General features: G+C 41.4%; 1 protein-coding gene across 1 annotated transcript in view; it reads right to left on the bottom strand.

The window, feature by feature from the left end:
* The window catches only part of LOC123971510 (phosphodiesterase 4D interacting protein), an 89521-nt gene extending 82335 nt beyond the window's left edge, over nt 1-7186 (bottom strand). The window contains exon 1 of the mRNA XM_046050388.1: nt 7018-7186. The gene's annotated coding sequence lies outside the window, so the exon portion shown is untranslated. The remainder of the gene's footprint in view (nt 1-7017) is intronic.
* Nucleotides 7187-7342: the final 156 nt, after the last annotated feature.

The following is a 7342-nucleotide window of genomic DNA, read 5'->3' as shown; positions in this document are numbered from 1 at the left end:
GGGGGAGGAGTCAGAGAGAAACTCAACGTTAGTTTAACCAAAACTCCTCCTGAGCAGGTCTGGTTCACAGCGTAAGTTGCCGGGGTTACAGACCTAGAGTTTACCTGATCTCGCTCTCTGAAACTGAAAACTCAGAGTTTCCCTCATCTCGGGCTCAACTTACTCAGAGTTTTCACTAAATCCACTTTCTGAAACAGGGAGTGCACCAAAGTATACAAAATAAAACAGGAAACCACACCCTGAAAGTTAAGTGTTCAATAAAATAGCAAAACAGATTTCTGCCTCCTTTAAATTTGTGGAAAAACTGGATAGTTTTTCTTCTTTAGGACTCTAAAGAGTATTCAAATCAAACAAACTGAGAGGGAAACATCACTTTTTGGTTGAATTGCTTGCAACTCATAGACTTCGTGGTTGTCACATACAGTTTAAGGCTGGACTTGCAACAGGCAATTCTTAGTTGTATTATTCCGTAAATGTGTCCAGATGTTTTCTGAGACAGTTCCCATCCACATATGACTTCAGTAAGTGTTTCATAATCCATCTCTGTTACAATTGGGTGATGTTACAATTTAACTGTGAGTGAGACGAGGTGACGTGTCTTCCTTGTTTAAGCCTTAGATTGATTAATTTTCCCTTCTCTCATTTTATTACGTTTGTCATTTTACTTTACTTTAATTGCATCTTTTCCCTCACGGATGTCCATTATGGCTAGATTATTATTCAGCTGTTCTGCTGCAGGAACTTTTCTCAGTTTTGATGATGAAAGTGAAAAGTTTAGAATCTCAGTCAGAAAGCTTCAGATCAGATTCTCTAACATTTACCTAATTCTCTATAGCAGAGTGGTTGTGATCAGATAACTTGAGACCTATTCTGATGATCTAAACAGGGTCAGAGACAAACAATGAGACCAGGTCAGCTTGTTCAGGATTTAGAATCACTCAAGCAGGGTGTGACACACTGAGTTCATCACAAAGTTATCCAAGATGCGTGATGTTAGAGGGTTGTTATTCAGTTCTAGGTGGTGACAGGCCATCCTATAAACTCCCTGGCTGAGTGAAGGAGGGAGGGAGTTACAGTAAGAGAAGAAAAAAACAGTGAGGAGACAGATGTGAATGAGGGGGAAGAGGGGCAGTCTTCTGACACACACCCTGTAATTATCCTGATCACACCTTTCCTCCACCCTTCTCTCACTCTTCCCTCCTTATTTCCTCCCCTTTTTCCATGTCACCTTCCATGCCTGTGTTCCTCCTGACTTCCTCCGTGTTCTTCTCTGTTTAAGCAGCTGTATGCAGCCAGCAGCTGTGGCAGCAATCACAAAAGCTCCATCTCCTACACTGTCTACTTGCAGACTAAATACTATAAAGCTGCACCTAAAGTCATTTCACACACACACACACAGGTAAATTCAGACTGCACACAATTATCTGTAGACGGAAAACATTGTTTACAACCTACAACTGAGCCGACAATTAGTGCCAACAAAAGCCGCGTTATGACCAAAGGAACTATACACCGGAACTAGGAACGTTTGGAGGAACTCACTGCATTTCCACTGGAGGTCTAGGGTCTTTATTTTACCCCACAAAAAGTCCCTGCTCGGGGGGTGGAGCTTGCCTTGCAGTGAATTTCTGAATGGGCAAGTAGAAGCTACTGGCTTTAACTGAGAACTGTTTTTCTACGACTGCTCCTCTCTTTTCCACCGCTGTTTGCAAACAAATAAATCACAATCAACGTTCAATCGTCAATGTCCACCTGAGATTGAACGTCGGCATTCAATTTATTGCTCGGAAACAGCTGATGGAGTAACTGGATCCAGAGTTGTTGTTTAAGTTTTCATCAGTCAAGTTCAAGTTTTACACAGAGCTGAAGTCGGTCTCCTCTTCTCCAAAAGAAACAGAACAGCTGATTACAGCAGGAAATAACGCTCGTTAAAGATAATGTTCCTCTGACGCTCAGGCGACACAGACGTGATGCTGCAGCTGATCTGCATAGCATAGTATTTTTGTGTTGCTTCTTCTTTTAAAAAGTTGATGGTTTTATCCAGTTTGTTATTAAATTTGTAACAAATTTTATCATGTGTCTCTTCATTATACTCCCACGCAAAAAGCTGTTTTTAACGGTCAAGCAAAGCCTGTAGTTAGTGTCGTAGTACTCTCGGACTCGGTCTTGTCTTGGTCTCGGACATTGAGGACTTGGGATTTTATTTCAAGACCATAAATTTGGGAATATCAGTAATTTGCTTTTGCGTTGTCTGAGTTATTTGTTAACATCCTAACTTTGATTGGAAGTAAAACATATTGCTATGCATATTCAAAAGCAACCAATAACGACGAATAATTAACGACTCATGTCACCCCCTCCCTGCGATGCTTACGTTGATTTCAGCTCTTAGTGTTTGTATGAGGGTGTTTTAAGGGGAATGTGGATCTTTCAGATCACTTTGAGAAGCACCTCTGATCTCATTCCACATTTTATTGCGTGCCTTGCAATGCAGGGAACTGGTTTTGGTCTTGACTCGGTCTCGCCCTCCCTCGGTCTTGGTCTCGACTGCCCTCGGCCCCTAAATGTCTTGGTCTTGTCTCGGTCTCGATGAACTCTGGTCTTGGTCTTGACTTGGTCTCGGTTTAAGCGGTCTTGACTACAACACTACCTGTAGTATTTTATTATATTCCAATCAAATCTGATGTTTATTTATAAATGTTGCTCATGGATAGTGGTTACAAATAACGATGACAGTGCATCGCTTTGGACGGCCTACAGCCTACGTCAGCTGGTTAATTTGCCTAATCTTCGCTGGTCTTTAGACCACGGCTGAAACGCACAACAGTGAGCTGAAGGAACCTTTTAGTTCCTTGAAAAGAGATCTGGGGACTAAAAAGTCCCCAGATCCCCAGCTAAAGCACACTAACACATCACAGGGAATCATCAACTTCAGCAATATAACTGACACATGTCACCATTATACCATGCTGTTAACTTCAAAGCTGTACTATTTACATGTTGTGCCTTGTTAGCTGGCTTGCAAGCACAGGTAAGCCTATATTTGGGAATAAGAGTTGGAGGGTTCACTGTGAGGATTTTTGTTTAGAAATTTAAATCTCACTGTTCATTGTGATCTCTGGGAGGTGAATTTGCTCCCACTGCATCCCCAGTAAAATCTGCCATAGAGGTTTGAATTTTTCAAACGTCCAAACCCAGAAACTCTGAGATCACTCTCATGATTATCAACGCAGCTGTTCTCTGATCAGTTAATACCAAAGGAGAACACGGGACGTGTCCAGGTTTCTCTGAACGCAGTGATTTCTATCAATTTTATATTTCACCCAGAGGTTTAGATCATGGTGGTGGAGAAGATTTGAGTAACCGCACCCGACATTAGAAACTCATCTGAGTAATTGGACTACATCTACAACATCTGACATACATGTGACGTACGAAAATCCTTCTCTGTTGCAGCTACATTTTGTGGCTCAGGGCAATAAACAGCTTTTTTACATGCCCTCGCCTGGAGCAACATCATTTTGTTCAATGTTCCAACTGAGCTTTAGAGGTACTTTCTAAATCTTTCTCCACCACCATCTGTAGAGTCGGAGGTTAAGGCCTGCTCACTCTCCCAGATCAGATCCAGGACCTGTGCACCATCCCTCTGTTGGGAGAGATATAACTGTCTAATTACCTTGGCCATCTCTGTACAAGCTGTCACTGAGTCTCTTTCACAATGTGCAGTGTGTTTACAAAGCCAAGAGCCTGTCAGAGAGAGCAAATGACAATCCACATCCACAAAACTTCATGCTGGTGTTATACTAATCTAACTGACTGATGATTTCAATGTAGAATCCTGCAGCACCCAACACAGTAGATGTGAGTTGCAGATCTTTGTTTGGTTCAGTGTGAGCATATGGCCATTATTATTTCCCTGCATATGTTTTCACTAAAATCTAGTCAGCAATCAAAAGCATTTATTATTAATATGCATCGTGCCAACCCCCATCAAAGGCTCATGTTACTAAACACCCCTTTTACAAATAATCAATGACCCAGTGTGATGTTTTGGCTCAAATAATAACAATAACCTCTTTGCAGCATTTACAGGATTTACGGCAGTAAAAATGTCTTTAGTTAATGTGAAGGAGTAATATTCAGAAAATGACCTCTTGTGATTATACTTATTTATTTCATTCTTGTCTTATTTCCTTTCTCAAAAATCCCAAATATTGGATGTACAAGATTTTTACTTTTTAGATAAATTAAATTTTAACAGTATGAAGTACTGAAGTAAGTATACTTCAAATATTTATATAGTTTCATCACGTCTGCCTCTAACAGCAGTAGTATTAAAGTAAAAACACAATGTGCCATGCCTGAAGACTGCCTCTCGTGAAAAAGGTGATAGCTTTTTGCTTATTGCCTATGGTTTGAAATCACAAGCTGAAAATAGCTTCTGCTTGTTTTTGATGACTGAAAATATAATAGACAGGTAGATGCCAGTGTGAAGGCTGGTTATACATTTCCAGTCTGGTTAGTGTTTAGCATAAGGATAAAGCAGGTCAAAGTACAGCACAGAGATGACTGAGCCCCACATGAGTTGAACAGACTGACCCTCTGCTCACACACCAACCAGGCCCCAGCAGAGAAAGACTTTATATTAAGGTAATATCCTGCACAGGCCTTTTCATTGGTCCATTTCATGTTATGTATTATTGATCACCTGAAGGCACATAAGGCACTGTGGCCTCACAGCAAGAAGGTCTTTGGTCATCCCAGGCCTGTCTGTGTGGAGTAGCATGTTCTACCTGTGTTTGCGTGGGTTTCTTCCCGGTGCTCCGAGTTCCCCGCCATCAAAAACAGTACTAGGAGGACCAAGGCACTGACTTGGAATTGAAGTTGGTTCCCAGGTGCTGTACAGTAGCTGCCCACTGCTCGTAGCACTTAGGATGGGTTAAATGTAGAGAACGAATTTCACTAGATACTATGAAACATACATACTATGACAGTATTACTGTAATAAACTTGATTTGATTTGATAAATGTAGCCCAGGCTTTTAATTAGCTTTAATCATACCCTCACCCGGCCTGTATTTGGGACAGGCATCTATTTGGGACGCCTCTAATTCCTTTAACATTGTCAAAAGTTTAAACACATGTGTATACGCGACATAGGACTAGCTCAAGCAGGCGACCCAGTGGACTTTCAGAGGTTTTATACATCCAAAGAACTTCTATAAAAAACAGACAAGGCTTCTAATTGAGACCTGCGTTTATTTGTCAAAACATGCAGCCACACCAGGCCAGTAACAGGGACAGGCATTTATCTGTGAATAGGCTATTTAATCGAAGTTTTAAGGTATTGTTTAAAGGTCACATGATAAGGTTTGCATGAAAGGACCATTAACAATTAACATGTGTTTAATTGATTACAGGATGTAAAGGGACATATGGGGCAAAACACTTCAGTGGCCAATCAAATAAGTGCAAGAGCACATTCCTAGCAGATTGCTTTGTAATGTGAACACGGTTTTTTGTTTCCCTCATGCTCATGCAATAAAAGATAAAATAGTTGCCACCATGATGACAGTTGTAAAAGCATGTATGAGAGTATTACAAAGGCCTTGCAGTGTTCTGCATCTGATAAGCATTAAAATTCACAGATGTGTTACTAAAACTGGACTTCCTGGATCGTATTTTATTATTTCAACTGTGCCTGAAGCAACACAGCCTCTTGCATTGTTTTAACCCTCTTTACATGTGAAAACAACACGCGTCAATGCTAGCATTTTTTTTAGGGATGTTTTCTCAAAGACCGTTTTCCACACTGAAATGCCAAAATAATATGAAAAAGGCAAAATATTTTCTTCTTCATGCAACAGAACCCCAACTAGGGGTGGGCGATATGGCCCGAAAATAATATCGAGATATTTCAGTGTATTTCTGCGATGATGTCAGTATTTGACACACAAGGTTCCCCCAAGCGTTAAGTAAAAGTTGAGTTATTTAAAATTTAAAGTTACATAACGTTACATGTGTGATTTAGGTCAAGTAATTTAGCCTACTTATTTCAACCGAAACTATGATCTATTTCTTTTTGCCTACTTGGTGTGGTGGCAGTAAACCTAACCTAACTACGACCATTTCACAACTTGTGCATCAAATACCGACGATTGTATTTGCCACCCTGTGATGGGAACGTGTTGATAATGACATTCTTAATAACATGACAAAAATACTATGTGTATATATTTACTAGAGCTATTTTTGGTTTAAAACTTGCAATAGCTCTCCTCACAGGATTTTTTGCCCTCCTTATACTCAAGCGGGTGCTCCTGCTTGAAGTGATGAAATAAATTTGTTGTATTGCCCCATTTTGTTGTTACTGTTTGTTTGAAAGTGTCGTTTTTGTGCGCGGATGGATGGCCAAAATATGTGTTTTCAAATATTGCCATCTTAGTTTGAGGGCCCACTGTGTCTGCATCTGATGATCTGTGAATGGTGTGTTGAGTGATTCAGAGCTGTGCCTCTTTAAATCTCTTAGAATGATGTAAATATAGAGATTTTTAGCCTATTTACATTTCCCAAAGGATGGTGTTTCAAATTCATGAACATGTTTTTCCTCAAATCATTCACTACAATTTGAAAATCAATTTGAAGAGACTTGAAACTTGCTTGAGGTAACTAATCTGTCAAAAAAAACACCAGTGTGTTTCTTTAAACATGCACAGGCAGAACTCCTGACACACTCTGGGCCTGTTGGGTGTCATAGAGCTCTGAAATCAATAAATCAATACTGATCAGGCTCAGAGAGCAGTCAGACAGCTCCTGCCAGCTGCCATTAGACAGCTGCCACCCACTAACAACATCAACACACTGGACACAACAGTGCGCCCGCTGGGGGAGCACACACAGTGTAGGTCTGCTGCAAGCAACAAAGTGTGTTATTATTACGTTGTTTAAAGTTTTCCAATATGTAATACCTCTGATATCACGCGCTAAATGAGAGCACACTGTGAATCTGATGAATACCTCTCAGTTCCTGACTAGTGTTGAGTGTCGCGGTGACAGCAGCTGTTCCCTCTCCATCTTCTTCTAATCACGTCGACGGGATCCTCCACGCACATCATCGGATCACCGGCGTCCTGTAATTAACCATCAGTCTTCCAGCCCCGGTTAGAGTCCGGATCCATCCGCCAGCATCCCAGATTATAGCCTCAGTCTGGAGTCGGAGGGATGCTGCTGCTGCTGCTGCTGCTGCTGCTGGTCAGACGCCACCGCTGATGTTCCCGTTTCAGCTCATTGGTCGGGAGCGGAAAGGGACCCCCCCCCCCCCCCCCCCCCCCCCCCCCCCCCC

This window comes from Micropterus dolomieu, linkage group LG05 (assembly GCF_021292245.1).
Source record: "Micropterus dolomieu isolate WLL.071019.BEF.003 ecotype Adirondacks linkage group LG05, ASM2129224v1, whole genome shotgun sequence".
NCBI classification, from domain to species: Eukaryota; Metazoa; Chordata; class Actinopteri; order Centrarchiformes; family Centrarchidae; genus Micropterus; species Micropterus dolomieu.
This window is presented reverse-complemented; position numbering and strand designations above follow the sequence as displayed.